This window comes from Passer montanus, unplaced genomic scaffold (assembly GCF_014805655.1).
Source record: "Passer montanus isolate IOZ18808 unplaced genomic scaffold, ASM1480565v1 scaffold3, whole genome shotgun sequence".
Lineage (NCBI taxonomy): Eukaryota > Metazoa > Chordata > Aves > Passeriformes > Passeridae > Passer > Passer montanus.
The window spans coordinates 21,017,025-21,033,356 of NW_024367707.1; the positions used below are offsets into that span (position 1 = coordinate 21,017,025).

Genomic DNA, 16,332 nt, shown 5'->3' on the forward strand with positions numbered 1-16,332 from the left:
ATTAATGGTTTTCTGGAGCAAATAAATCACCACTTGGCAGCTGTTACTGGCAGGACAAAGAGTAAAACACACATATGCTGTGCACAATATTTGTCTCTATTTCATTTACATTCAGAAGAAAGAAAAGAAGTACTGGTGTTTCGAACCAGCATTAAGTTGTTCTTTGTTAATCCTGTTAAACAGGATGAATACATAAAGATTGGCTGTAGCTGGTTTTCTTTAGTGCCCAGCTCTGGTTCATTCAACAAGTTGAAGTCATATACACCTGCAGATTCAGACAAGTGAACATTTTCTTGAGGCAGGTTTCACTAAGAAGGGTCTGGATGAGTGCCTGGGATGGACCCTAAAGCTGGCAGATCCTTGTCATGGAAATGTAAAGCACCATCTTCCCCTCCTCAATTCTGTCTGGATTAATTTCTTGTCTGGTAGTTGTCTCTGCTTGGCAAAGGAGTGTCACCTGTGCACCAGTGAAGTTTGCCATGTGGTAGCCAGAAGCAGTAGCTGCTTTCACGGGCTTTCATTAAGGCTCTGCCAGTGTAAAAGCCTACACAGCAAGTTAGGATTTGTAGCCTCTCTTACCAAAGACAGAAATAAAACATAGTTATCTGGTGAACAGCTCCCAGGATTTTCTCTTAGATCTCTGAGATGAATGGTACATGTCCCATGGCTCTAGGTGGTCATCTAAGGAGCTGTGTGGGGTGTGGAGCCCTGATGTCATCAGAAGGAACTTGGATGTCAGTTCTCCTTGCCCTGACCTGTCCATGGCATGCCTCTGCAAGATGTAGGATATGTAAGGGCTGCCTTACTTTGACCTTAGGCAGCAGGACTGGAAGGACTCAAGAAGGCAATAGGAGCTATGTGACAAGACTGAGGTACAGTGGTACTTCTCAAATATCAACTGATATGTCAAATCAAATTTTTTTTCATGCAGATTAAAAAACATGGCCCTGGACTGTGTCAGTTTACTTCTTTCAACAGAAGTTTACATACTTAAACCAAAAGGAAAATTGCTTGTTTATTGAGTTCTGTCAGCTCTCTTCTCTTCATGCCCTTCAGTTTCCTTGCATTAACCACCTAACACAATCTTTTTTTCTTTTATTTAGCTAGCTGTGCTTTTGTAGTCCTTCAGGCTTTGAAAAGCCTCTGTGTCTAACCTCTTCCTTTCATAAGAAAGTACCTCTGCCACTTGCAGACTTCTGCAGCCAGTCATGCTGAAGCTTCATAAGGTTCTCTTTCCTTGTTTCTGTGTCTCCCTGTCTGCCAGTGTCTCCCCTGTGGCTGAGTACCTTAGATAAGGAGTCTTAGGAATTCTTGCTCTTCAAGGGAGAGTGGGGCACTGCCTTGCAAATTTTACAGAATTAGTATGCTGCCTGAGGTGAAATCAAGACCTTTACTTTTCTGACTAACCCTGTGCTTTCTTACTGCCTAAAAGGTGGTAGCCTCTTTAGCTCTTCTTCCATGGGTTTCTTACAAGCCCGCTGAGGAGTATAAATCTGGATTTTAAGAAAAAAAGACACGGAGAGATGGCTTTTTCAATGTCGTCATTTCATTGAACCTCATGCAACCATTTAAAACTGCTAAAAGTTTAAAACCATCAGTGTGTTCCTGGTTTTTGTTGGGTTTGGGTTTTTTGGGCACTTCTGTTTGGATTTTGGTGAGTTGTTTTGGTTTTTTGGAGGGAGGGGGTGTTTGGTTTTTTGTTTGTTTGGGCTGGTGTTATTTTTTTTGTTTGGTTGGGGGGTCTTGTTTTTGTTTTGCTTTGGGATTTTTGTTTGGGTTTTTTTTTGTTTGGTTTGGTTTTTGTTTTTTTTAATTTGATGACTACAGGAAAGGCAACTTCATTTGCTGAACAACTACCTACTGCTCTTTCACTTTGGTGAATTTAGGATGTGTTTCTTACCACTGAGACTCTGCATAGGATTCATTTCCCTTCACGTGCAATGTTTAAAATTTACATGTCCAAGACCACTTCAGAATCTTTTTATAGTCAAAAGACCAAAACAGGTGCCTCCAAAAGGTGATTCATCTGGCCTTTCTTAGGCAAAGACCTTGGAAGAAGAACCGCTTGTAGAAAGTGTCTGATTCCTTCCATGGACTGTGAGCAGAGCAGAGAGTGACTAGCCATGGCCAGAGATGTCTAGTTTCTAAAATGTTTAATTTAGATAGATAGCATACACCTATTGCCTAGGTATCATATAAAAATGTGTGTAGCACTCTCTATCATTTTAACTCAATGCCATTGAATTTCTTTTCTCTTTGCCTATATAGCTTTGCAAAAATAGACCCATAGTTTCTCACAAAGACAGCAGTTCCTTATGTCATAGACAAACCTTGTATTTGTCCAAATTGTCTCTTACCACCTTAAATTCACATCATAATCACAATGTAGAGGGCTCTGCGTGACTTTTGCACTGTAATTTTTATAATATCCCTGTGACTTCTTGAAGTAGCTATTATCCTGCTTGCAATTAAAGCTGCATAAAGTCACTTCAGAGCATTCTCATTACTTATCAACTTGAGTATATTGGCTGTTGTCACATCTTTTACTTTTTAAAGCAGAATGCATCAGTACAACTGTGATTCAGATTCATTGCAAATATAAAGACTCTTCTCCCTTTTCTCTAGCATGTATTTCCTATCTTGTGGTTATATTCTGCTTCATATACGGTAATGCTCATCCTAATTCACCAAGCCACATTCAGAATTGCAAACGAGGCATTGTGCATCAATGGTGGAAAATCATATTTTGTCCTCCTTTTTAATACTCAAAGCAGCATAAATATAATCCTGATTTTTCAGCTCAGTGCCGGCAGTCTAAATATGTTCCCATTGTTCTCAAAATCTTCATATGGATAGTATTTCTTCATGATAACATTTATTTATCAAAGTTTATGCTGCTTTGACTTCTTATAAAATAACAGCAAAGATGAATGAATCGATTGACCCCAAGAGCAGTTTATTTATCCCTTTAGTCACACTTCAGTGGCAAAATCAATACTCTTCTGAAATATCTGATATTACAGTGGTTCCAGTAAATACTGACATTCCTGAGCTATGTGAAGGGGGAACAAAAATTTATTATCAACTTAGATTTTTAGTACCTTCATTGATTTTTCTGGGGATGCTTGAATTTTTATTTATCTGTTGCTAAGTAAGTGACCTTTGTTTCAAAAAAACCCCAAAACCTACAAGCAAAACCAAAAAGCCTTAAGTTTAAATGCTGTAAAAAGCAAAAGGGGAAAAAAATCACACACATCTAACACTGTCAGTGACAACAATTTTTGCAGAAGAGTGTATCTGGTTTTAAATGATGCATAGCACATCATTGTGTGGTTTTTTTTCATGCCATCTTTGCATTTGAAAGAGCATTACATGTAATTTTTTAAATACTGATACTGTTGACATCCACTTTGTGTGACAGCAAAGATGTTTCTGAGTCATGCATTGCTACCAATTATTTTGATACAAGGGTGAAAGATATGAGTGACCTGAAAGAAAATAAAATAGTACACAACAGGTTACATATTTCATCCAACAAACTGATATAATTCCTGTGAGCATTAACAGGATTTATGCACACATATGGAAGAAGATTTTCTCTCTCTTACCCCGGAAGCTTTTAAAATATAAAAACTGGATGCAAAAGGTAGGATTTGAGAGAGTTCCTGAGGGCAGTGTGGAGTTCCCAGTCTGGGGAATCTCACTGAAACAGTGTTTGGACAGTAGCAGAGAATAACTCATTTTCTCAGTTGTGCTAAACTGAGAGCAACCCACTGTATCAGAATTTGGAAGAGGTTTGACTAAACCAGTTTGGGGCAGACATGGTTGGGAAAGCCTAAATTTAGCAGTCACCAAGAAGTGCAGGTTCATGCTGGGTGGACACAAGGGGACAGGAGGAGGCCATCAGGGGTCTATAGCAACCTTGCCATACTATGCTTATATGCCCTGAATTGTGGCATAGTTGTCCCAAGATTTGGACTAACAGACACTACATCGCTTGGAAATATTCCATGTGATTCTGCTGTCCCTTTGGAGCATAAGGAGGATAAGTGAAATGAAGTGGATAAGTGGAAAAATCAAGGTATAAATCAGCTTTCCCTCTGTTTTGTGTCCTGGCCAAACGCTGAATATCGCCCATATTACTTGCCTGGGCAGAAAAAATTGGATGTAAATTTGAATGCATGTAGAGGGGTGCCTGCATCTGCATGTTTATATAAAAGAGCACTTAGGGAAGTTATCTTGGAAGAAGAATAACCTTTCCAGTAGCAGAATATTTGAGACCTGAAAAAAAATTTGTAGAAACTAGTAGAAAAGCAAGACATAGCTTGAAGTTTGAAAAGTTACTATTACCTGCCAGTTCCTTTTCTTGCTGAGATAAATGTGCTCATTTCTGAACTGCCTTGATGTTCTTGAAGCACATCTAGATCTAAATTTTGAACATTCTTCACCAAAACTCACCAAAAAAATAACTGATAGCGAGTGCTTTAACTTGGTCTGTCAGTCCTTCAGCTGTCACTCTGTTCAATCCTTACCTCAAACAAGTCTGTCCTGCTTGCCATTGGCATCACTCAGAAACACAATCTGCCACCAGAGAGAACTAATGGTGTCTGGTTTTGGTTCCTTGATGTGTAGTGTAGTTCTCTCCAACACTCCTATTAAGAGCAAAAATGAAAAGGCTCAGTGGTCCTGTACCTATTTGGGATGTAGGCCAAAAGGTGTGGAAACTCAGCACAAGCTCTGACCATAGGTTGGTAGGTACCCTGGTGAGACTCAGTAAAGCAATGTGAATAAAATTCTCTCCAAGGGCTTTTCACTGTTTCCTAGTACTGAAGTATTCAACAAGCCCATCTAATATTAAAAAAAAAAACAACAAAAAACAAAAAACCCAACATTTTCTGTGATTTTTTCATTCTTTTCTAGCTGCATTCCCTGATAATCATGAAATCATCCAGAGAGAACTATCTCACTGAGCATTTCCTCCTCCTTTAGACCTGCCAAAAAGATTAATTTTCTCCGCAGAAAGAGAATTCCATAGCTTCATTCCATCTGTGTAAACCAGAAAATCACTTTCCTTCAAAAGACAGTGTAATTAAAATACATTTTCAGAATTTGTATGAAAATCAGAAAAGTTTTAAGTAAAAGTTCTGATCCAGATGAAAATTAAAATACTTGTGTGGTTTTAAACTTAGTCATTGCATAAACTTCATGTAGACAGGTTAATCATGACTTTCACTTCTTTGCGTAGTCAGGGATATATAATATTGAAACAAACAAAAATACCCCAATAAAACCAGCAGCCTATTTCAAACCATAAAGCTAAAAGAGAACTGACTTACTTAAGAAAGATCTGAGAGCAGATAACTTTCTGGAAGTTTCTAAAACACTGGGACAGTGATTGTAATGTCCTGGAGCTAGAAACAAGAGAGTACATGAGGCCATTCTACAAGTATTTTTATGCTGAATCTAATATTGAGAAAAAACTTGCCAGAGGACAAAAGAGAGAAAATAGACTGAAAAATGTTCAGGATGGCTGTTACGTGATGGAGATTTTCTCTCCAAATGTTGCAGTGCTCTTTCCCAGGGGCCTTTCCTGCTGTGCTGCTCCTCCGAAGAACTGATAAGTTCTGTCTTATTTCTGTCTTATATCTCTAATGTCATAGTTTTAAATCTGCTGAGAATCAAATAGATTTTGAAATTTTTGAATTAAGTACCACCAGAAATTCCTGCATACATTGGCAGATCTAGAGTAAATTTTCTGACAGGAAAATTTCTCACAGTTTCTCTTAAGTCTTTTTTCACAAGGTTCATGCCTACAGACTGAGTATTGATTGCTTAATTCCCCAAAACAAAAGAAAAATCTATTTACCAATAGATTGAAAATTGACTGAAATTTTGAAGCATAGTGCTATTTGTAAATGAATGGATATCTCACTTTCAATTAAAATCACAATGTCTGATCAAGCAGAACCACATCATAATTAGTAACTGTAGGACTACTCAGTTTTACTTCTAAATAGCCCTGGACGCAAAATGGTTTTGAGGCTGGCTGAGTGAAGGATGTTCCCCTTGCAATTTAGTGTGTCAGGTGATGAAAGGCTGTACTAGACCAAGTTGTTGTGTATGCAATTCTCCATTAAACATAGGAAATAAAAGGATGTTAACAGATGTATGGGGAGGGAGACTTAGAAGTCTCTGCATGCTTTTCTTTTCTACCCCACTCCCTCTGTGGCAAGTGCCAGCATATGTGTGGAGCACCAGCAAGGGTTCCTGCCATATGCCAGCCCATTTGAGTGGTTCTGCCTGTGTGTGTTTGCATGTGTATTCATATGCATATATGCATACAGGTGCAAATGACATAAGGTCAGTGTTCAGTGCCAGATACGGAAAGCAGTCGGTGTGGAGGAGGGGGAGAATCATAACTTTGACTGCTTTGAACTCAAATTAAATGTGAAAATGAGTAGTTACTTGAAATGGATTTGTCAAAATAGCCAAAGGGAGTTTTGACCTCATCACTCGTATATGAATGGCTTATGGACAACTAAATCCCTGGGCTCCTTGGAAATCCCAAATCTAAAGAATATTTTTATAGCTAGCAACAAGACTCAGTGCCACTGACATACTTCTGAGAAATTGGCATCATGAACCTTCAATCTGATTAGTTACACAGGTAGTTGTGAAATTGCTTTATACCAAAGCCTTAAAAAAATTTACAGGATATATTCCAGTGCTCAGAGAAATCATCACTGTAAGAAATGCATGGTGCCAATGGGAAAAAACAAGTCAATATCCCCCTGCCTTCATATCTAGCCAATCTGCCTATCCAAGTATTTTCTTTAAATTTAGTATAAATTTAAAAGGTTTAAGGGCATGCAGTTGTATCATCATTTTAAGGCAGCCAAATTAATTCTTTCATGCAGTGCTTGAACTTAATGGAGATTGACTGTCCTGTTTTCCTATTGTAATGATGTGTACCAACTCGAAAATGAAGATGTTGGAGGATAAAAAATAGTGCTGTGACTGCTATTGATTAGCTGTCTTGTTTGCTTCATTGTTCAGGCTCTGTTGGCCTCTTGGGCAGAAGGACACCCAAGTATAACATCCCTGACATTTTCCTGAAAAGATGCATGCCTTAAAAGTGACAGCCTTACTTAAAAAATACAGTTTTGATGTATAAATGCGGTAGTTTTACCTGAAAGGATTCTGATGGATTAGAGCAGACAAAGAAAAAGATTTCAGAAATGTACTCAGGTCAGCCTTGTATTGAGAATAGATTTAATAGCAAGTGTCTTACATGATGATGACACTTCTAGTGTCTCTGCATTTTCTTGCATGTGAGTACGAGCAAGAAATGGAGTTTATCTTCGAAGACAGAGCGATTAGGTTATTCTGACTAATGTGCTCAAGTTTCATTAAAGGCTTTGACTGGTCATGAATTCCAGAAGACTTGACTGTGTGTGCTGAAGAAGAAAAGTGGCCCTTGAACTGGCACATAATTTTATAAAAAATACTGCCTGTATTTTCAAAAGTCTGTGTATAGATTGTTTTTTACAGCCTTTAGGCAGTGGGCTATTTGATACCATTTTGTTTATTCTCTTGCCTATTTTTCATGAAAAATATTTAGTACAAGAGTCACATAATTAAATTTGTAAAAACAATCATTCTTAATTGCATACATATGAATTTAATGCCACATGAATGTGCATATTCAGATATGGCTCTTGCTTCTACAGAAAAACAACTCATAATTTACTTGACTGTCAAGGTATTTAAAAGAGTCAAGTACACTAAGTGATTTCATGCATCACCTTTAATGAAATGCACGAACATATGAGCATGACTGTAGGACTGGGTTGCAGCCAAAGTTAGAAATGCCTCTGCTTTTATCAGTGTTATGTTACAAAGGGCCAGATTCTGCCACATGCACTGTCATGTCTGGGAGAAAATGGATTTTGCCAGTGAATGACCTGTCGCTCAACAGAGGTGGAGCTATTAGAGACTCAGTTTGCTAATGGCTCTGTGGCAAAATGATACTTTTTATTAAATAATGTAACTGCTTTGCAAAAACCTGGACAATCAGGCAGTAAGTGGAAATCAGCCAGGAAAAAAATGAGGTTTCTGATGTGCTTCAACTGGAGGTATTGCAGCACCAATCTGACTCTTCCTCTCGTCTTGTGTACCTGAGAGCAAGCCCGGGTGCTGCTTCTCTTTGATTCATGCTTTATGAGGACCCTGCCTTCACAGAGCACATCTAGCCCTGCCGGTTTCTTGGCTTGGTGTGTTTCATCTCCTGATTCATGGAGTATTTTCATTCTGCTCTTGAGAGCACCCCTCACAAAGACCACCGGCAACCTCAGCCCATTTCTTATCTACCAGATCAAAGTTACATTTCTTCTTTTCCCCCTCAAAGCCACTGAGAAGTTTGCTCCTGTCCTTCACTCATCCCCAGTGAGCTGAATTCCCTGCTCCAGAGGGGACACTGTCTCCTGACCTTGTACCTGCCACTGTGGACAATGGATCTCTGATGAAATGACCCTCAAGGTCACACTTCTTTCCTTATTCAGGATCTCCAGGGAATTCATCTAGCTTGCAGCAATGGATGAAATGTTTATTTATTAAAAGTAAACTCTAGAAAGGCTGACAAGTCCAAGCCAGTCCTCAGCCCACTCAGTCCTCTGGTATGTTTTGTTCCTCTCTGTGCATGGTGTTCTTTGAGTCCATTTCAATGGCAAAATACTTTGGGGACAGAACCTGCTTCTTGCCTTCTGCTTACTTATCTGTTTTTGAACAAAATTACTTGAAAATGAAGTCTCAAAATTGAGCTGCCCTTCAGAACTGAGGAGAAGCTCAATTTTGGCAATGGCAATCTTAATGACAATCTTAATTTTCTTCCCATGCGCTGTGATTTGATGTTTCATTTTATGGTCCTGAACTATTTCTCACATAATACAGCAATTTTTTTTGACTGAATTAAGAATCTTTAGATACATATTTGCAGTATCCCTCAAGCATTACCATGCATATATGCATTCATGCAATTACTCAACATATGTAAAATCTTCAATAAAGTGTAGATACAGTGAAAATGGCATGTATAGACAGAAAGCATATTAAAGTAATTTCAGGGAATATATTATCAGGTGTAATTTATCACTGACTTAACTACATGCATGTTACTTGAAGCAGAATCCATGTTTCTAATTCTCTGAGCACTCATTTCAAAACATACAAGTATAGGGTGAAAAAGTGAAGTGAGTACAATGTCAACTGTAGTAAGGAAAAAAAGGGTCATCTGACATATTCAATGTTCATTTGCATCCTTCAGCACTCTCCAAATCTATTTCTTCTTCAGCATTCACATTTTACCCATTCTTGATGGATTTTCTTTCTAAAATGGATTTTGTTTCTAAGTCCTTTGTGCTCTACAGGGATATTCAGAGGAGGTTTGTGACTTCTGGGGCAGCAAAAGCAGCTAAACACACTGTATAAAGGATTTTTTTTTCTTCTCACTCGTTCTGTTTTCTGCCCAATTCCCTTTGTAATAGCCATTTTTGGAGTCTGTACAATCTAGAAAACCTTCAAGTGAAATGAAGGAGCCATAGCTACTGCTGCCAGAGTCAGACTTACAAACAGCCCCCATGTAACAAGCAGTAGCAAATGAAACCAGCTGAGGAACAGGATGCACGAGCTCAGGGGAGATGGGAGCATTTTCCACAGGAAAGTTTAATTCCGCTACTTCCTTTGTGTTTTGATCTATTTCGCTTCCATCGTTGTTGTCAACATTGTAATCATTGCCAACAAGATGAACCCTGCATAACAGTCCACTCTTTGTCAGGACCATACCCTGCCCCAAATGACAACACTTATTTTAGGCTGTGTTTCAAAGGGCTAATCATTGCCAACAAGATGAACCCTGCATAACAGTCCGCTCTTTGTCAGGACCATACCTGGGCCCCAAATGACAACACTTATTTTAGGCTATGTTTCAAAGGGCTGCAGGTGCCAAGGAAGAGCAGAGGTTCTAAGTTCTGGTCAGCACCAATGGCTAACTTTCATGTAGCCTTTCCATCTGCTGCAGGAAGCATTGAGGCTTCCATGATACTGAAGAAAGCCAGGATCTTTGGGAGCAACCCTCAAGGGCAGATCAGTTCTATTAACTTTTCCTTTGTTGCTGTTTGAGTTAGATTTTATAAATCAAATGAAGGCAAGGCAAGGCAAGGAAAGGAAAGGAGGAAAAAGAGAAAAGCAAACAAAAAAATTGTTACATCCTGTTATTTTCTAACTATGCCATTAAAATTGTGGTATTGTGGATGAGCTTCAAAATAGTGAATCTACAGTATTCTTATAGTATGAATGCACTGTTTTCTGGCTGATAGAGAGTCAGAGTAAAGAGTTTTTAGTTTGTTTTTTTTTTTCTTTCTGGCTTCTTGGATGTACTAAAGTCTAACAGGAATATTTTTCTGGAGTCTGTAGCTTTGTGCTTCAGTTTTGAACAGCTGGCTGGAAAAACTCTAATGTGATGCAGTATATAGGATACAAGGATCGGTGTTTTGACCATAGTGTAAGAAAATTAGGTAATAAGAGGTATTTAAATATATTAGTGAAAAGGGTAGTTAGTAAAAATATAGGTAGTGTACCTAGGGTATCATATATGCACAAGAATGTGAAAGGCAGACTTTTAATTTAGTAGATACTCTTGAGTTTGAAGATCAGTTGAGCAAAGTATAAACTCAGATGCTGCTGCATCATGCGACTCTTTGTAACATGTTGAGTATGTTTGAAGTATCTTCAAATATATTTTCAGCTTCAGCAGCTTATTCTGCAGGCATAAAGTCTTTACTTAATTTGTAAATTACTGTCTTCATTTATAAATTACTATACTGTATGCATTTATTTTAATCAATCACTGCAGTTGTGAATGCCGGTCTGATTTCTGAATCAGCACTCAAAGATAAATGATAGATGGTTTGTTAAGCTCTCTCAGCTAGGGTTCATGAAGCTTAATTTTCTTAAGTGATAATATTTCATGCCATAATACTGATCTTTTTTTATTCTTCTTTCTGCTTAGTGGAGTTTAACCTAATTACATATGGTCTCTCTAACAGTTGCAGTATGGAACCTTCACTGAACTTTCATAAATCACCTTTTTAACTTTTTCAGAAGAAACCCTACAAAAGGTCACCTGTCATCAAAGATATTCTAGCTAAAAGTTGTAACACTTAACCCCGTCTCTAAGCTCTCTTAACTCAATTATGCCAATGCATCACTCAGCTCTCTTTGGGTTTGCAATAAAAGGAGAATTGATCTAGGGCCATTTTTTGGATCCCTGGCAGCAAGACACCATACATGTACTTACCTCATTCACAGCTGGATGGTTTCATTGTAACCCCTCATGTCTCACTCCAACATTTCGACCTCATGAAAGCATAATGTCACTGAATGCTTCAGTTTGATGTAATTTATTCTGAAGATTGTGGGATTTAAGTCTTACATATGCAGTTTAATGACAGCATTCTTGTCATCAGGCAAACTTTGCTCTCTCAATATTTTCATCTGTATTTTTTACACACAGAAACATATATAGACCCAAATTAAGCTGAAGATGTTTTTGAGAAGCATTAGAGGAAGAGAAAGAGAAGGGAAGAGGCAGAGAACAAGATAACTGAAGATTAATCATACCAAAACCAGGCATGCTTTTGCTGTGGTTTTTTCCATTCCTGTTACATTTTTGTTTGGATTGGCTCCAGAGAAGCCCTGTTCCTTGTTGCTCCTGTTGTTGTGTGTGTGCTCATGCATAAATTCAGGTCAAGTATGAAACCTCTTTTCTGCATTCCTGGTAAGAATGTGTAATGTCCTTATCAACAGATAACAAGAAATCTGAACTAATTTAGCTCACAACCCTGGATTCTTTTCTTCTGCCATTAGCAAAAACACAGTGTTTGCTTAGTTGTTAATGTATTTGGTTCAGTAAATTAGAGCTGCTTGAAATTTCTACTAATCCTTTTCCATTGAGGGTTTCCCTGTACTAAGTGACACTGAATACAACAAAAAACACGTGCACGCACAGGTTTCTGAGATTTTGTGGATCAAATATAATTTAATGAGCACAACATTTTAAAACAAGGTGTTGTGGTTTTGAGGTTTTTTGGGTTTTTTGGTAGGTTGTTTGGTCGGTGTGTTTGGGTTTTATTTTGTTTGGTTGGGTTTTTTGTGGGGTTTTTTTTTGTTTTAATTACTGTTCCAAAAGCAGCAATGAATAAACAGTGTTTACTGAAAATATGCTTTGCTTGAACTTGGTCATTAAAGCATACAAGGGCTGAGGGGTTATTTTGTAATGAAAGAATGGACCAATATATAAGGATAAAAGTAGAAAAAAGGTTTTACACACAGCACAAAGATGTTTTTGAATGAATCAGTCTTTGCTATTTAATTTACATTTTGAGGGCTCATTAGGATGATGAATGACACTGCTGGAGAATAAAACATACTTCCTGAACAAAAGAAAATCTCTGTAGCCTAATAACATTTTATGCCAGCACTTACATTTGTCAGAAGTGGATGCTATTTATCCCTATGATTATTTAAAAATCATTTTTATTGTCCTTTGTGCTGTGTCCTCTTCTGGGAATTTTAATTCAGAGTTTGACACCTACTTATTAACTTCCATGAAGTATGGAGTACAAAGGCTTATACTATATAAATGATTCTAACCAGCCATGTTTATATTGCCTGGAGCTGTATACAAATTAGCTGAGTCTTAGAAATGGAAAAAAAAAATTTGAGTTGTGTAACCTTTACCACCTCAGCAAAGTAAATATGAGTTGGGCATGGCTGACCTGGGCTTACTAGGATATGGCAGTGAGTCAAAAGAACAAAGAGGAGAAGTTTATGGCATTAATGCCATGAGTTAGGAATCTCTGTGAGTTGAGAACACTCTATTTCATGTCTTCTCCTTCCTCATCTGGAAGCATGAGGGTGAGATAGGAATGCAAATGTTTGAAACTTCAAGCCCATCCACTCCTTAATCATGAAATAATTACTTGCTGTCTTTTCTTCTTCAGTACTTATGCATGCCTATACTCTAGAGTCAAAGGTATGCAAATACCAGAAAACAGACTATCTCTGGAAAAATGTCAAAATATTTTGGTAAATTATATGCTCTTATAATAATTGTACTTGTTATGGTTTGTCTCAGAAGATGCACTGCTTTTGTATCAAATATTGCATTTTAGACTCTTAATGAGCGCAAACCGTCCTTTCGCCTACACTCCCTCTTCCACTCTCCCTGTAGCAGATCTGCTCAGCAGCAGGGATATCCAGCCTTAAGAATTAAACAAGTAAGAGATTTTGTTTGCCTTGCTGAGGGAGAGCACTTGTTACTCACTTAACTTTTTGTGTGAGCATGTAAAACAACATGACATACAGATTTGTGTGGTCATTGTGATAGGATGTGGGAATGATTGATCTTGTTTTCCTTCCCCTTTCCAAAGCCATCTTCTATGCCTTTCAAGAAGTCTAGCTGACACTAAAGCAGGTATCAGTGTGCAAGAAAAAGTAATTTCTTATATCTAATTCTCCAGCATTTCATATTGATTTTTGAGGTGGTACTAATCATCTGGAACACTAGATCCCTAATTTAGCTATCATTTTTATTTTTGAAGAAATTGCTCATCAGCCTCCAATATATTCCATAGATTTTTCCCTGTTGCATATTTTGTGGGCAAATAAATTATGGGAGCATTTTATAACACCATGTGCAAGTGTTACATGACTCTGTGCAGCTAATGGGTGAGCAGACAGAAAGTTTGGCTACTTTTCATCCCCAAATGTGGTAGAGGTATTTCTGGGCATCAGTGGCAGACTGCTGTTTGGAGAGCTCCCATGGAGTTCTTGCAAAGCTCCTCCCCTTGGCTGAACCCAGCTGCCATGAGTGGAAGCCCTGGGAATACTGCTCCAGCACACACTGTGTGTGAAGGACTGAGCCTGAGAAGGCTTGATGTCTGCAGGCTTGATTTTGGAAAGCTGAGATCTTGTGGACAGGCCTTATGTTTGTTTTCAGAATACCCATTGTAGATTTTTGAGAGTGTGCATGTGTGTCTATTAGAGTTTGTTAGGACTTCTCTTGTTTCACTTGGTACTGTAATTTTCAGAGGGAGTTCCATTCTGCCTACCTAAAATGCTTCCAATCCTTTATGCTGCACAACGCATTCTTTGTTATCCTTCCTAAAAATATATAATGTTGCCCATATAGAACTGTATCTATATCTTGTATTTAAAGTTATATATACCAATACGTATCTAGATTGTGAAGTGCTATACAAGCTTTCATGGTAATGTGCTTGCATACAAAATGCAGACTATTACAGACTATTTTCAGTTGAGACATCTGTTTAACATTTTTGTTGGTGACATGGACAGTGGGATTGAGTGTACCCTCAGCAAGTTTGCTGACAACACCAAGCTGTGTGCTGGCAGCAACATGCTGGAGGGAAGGGATACCATCCAAAGGGACCTTGACAGGCTTGAGAGGTGGGCCTGTGCAAACTTGGCTCAGGGCAAGTGCAAGCACAACTACAGGTGGAGGGATGAACGGATTGACAGCAGCCCTGAGGAGAAGGACTTGCTGGCTGGCAAGAAGTTCAATGTGACCCAGAAATGTGAGCTTGCAGCCCAGAAAGCAAATTGTATCCTGGGCTGCATCCAAAGAGTGTGGCCAGCAGGGACAGGGAGGGGATTCTGCTCCTCTGCTCCCCCCTGGTGAGACCCCACCTGGAACCCTGCATCCATCTCTGGGGTCCCCAGCACAGGAAGCACACAGGCCTGTTGGAGCAAGCCTAGAGGAGGACCACGATGATCAGAGGGCTGGCTGTGATTCTGTGATTTAATCTTTTCCTTCTGAACAAACAGCAGGATATACCACTTTCAAAAGTCGCATCTTTTGTGTTGGTAGCTTTGATTGAGCTCTGAACCCCAGTGAGACACAATGGTTGACTTTGGGTAGGTTCACACAGCAGTCTTTGCCATGGTTAGTCCTTGTAGAGGCTGAGAGGTCTGATAGACACAGGTAGATACAGATGAAGAGTTTCTGTCTCTGCTGTAGAGATCCATCAACTATTTATGCAAATTGCCAAAATCACTGCTAGTTTATTTTAATATGCTAGACAGTAAACTGTAGCAATTCAGCAGCTGCTATGCAAGCAGGAACCTCTGAGACAGTATCTGTACAGAGAGATAAGAATGAAAATGTAAGCTTGGCTTCTGTCTCATTTTTGCTCTTATTTTCTTCTTTGGCTTAGAGGTACAGTTATTCTGGGTAGAAAATGAACCAATATCACACCTTTTCAAAGGCAGTGGTTTGATTTTGCAATTATTTTCTAGGAATGAGCAATCCCATTGCATCTTGAATTTATATATAGGTGCTGTCAACAAGGCATCTGGGGCAGTGAGTGAGGGGTAACAGAGCCTGAGACCCATGTGGGTGATCTGTGCAGACAGGCTGCTGTGCCTGTACTGTCCACATGGATAAAGTGATACAGGTATTCAGCCCATAGCTGTTGACTGTTTTCCTAACTGCAGGTATTTAAAATCCCATTGTGTTTCTAGCATAAATGTATATAAAATTTATACTAGGCAGAGCTGCTCTTAAGTGGGGATTTTCCCAGTAACCCCCTAAGGCAGAGGCAACAGTGATCAGCCAGTTCTTGACTGTCAGGTCTGTGCCTTCCTCTGCACAGTTAAAAGTCTTTGCCTGCAACCCTTGTTAGAGTATCTTGTTTCATAGTTGTATTTTTCCAGCAGAAAAAGAATCAAGAAAAAGAGAGAGTTTTGCCAAGAACATTTTATTCTGTCCCTCACAAAATACCTGTTGCTGCAAATGGTGCAGGACAATCTGTGTTTTGGAGTGGCTTCCCCAACTTCTACCTGCCCTAATATATAACTGGGCTGCAAGGGACTTGGAGTGGCATCTACACATAAAACATTCTGGAAGTGGTACTGGAAGTGTGGCTGGGGAGAGGGAAACAGAAGGCTTAAGGAAGCCTTTAGAATATATGTAGCCTTTTGCATTTTCATTTTTCTCTGGTGTTATTGCCTAATGTCCTTATGTGGCGATATGGGCACACAAACAAAAATCAGGTCCCGAGTGTTGTTTTGCCTTTCCCTCCTCTGCAACGAGAACCAGCACCTGAAACTCCAAACCCTTCACCAAATAGTAAATTCTCAGGAGAATGAGCCCCTCATCGTTCCCTTCATAAACAAACAAACAAATAAATAAAAGATACAAGGATCTGATCTGTTTAATATGCAGTCTTAAAAAAAACAAACAGAGTGCAGACT

At 38.8% G+C, this 16,332-nt stretch overlaps 1 protein-coding gene across 4 annotated transcripts in view; it reads left to right on the top strand.

Annotated features, from left to right (window-relative positions):
* AFF3 (AF4/FMR2 family member 3) overlaps positions 1–16,332 on the top strand; it is a 323,532-nt gene that overhangs the window by 121,275 nt on the left and 185,925 nt on the right. The window lies entirely within an intron of this gene.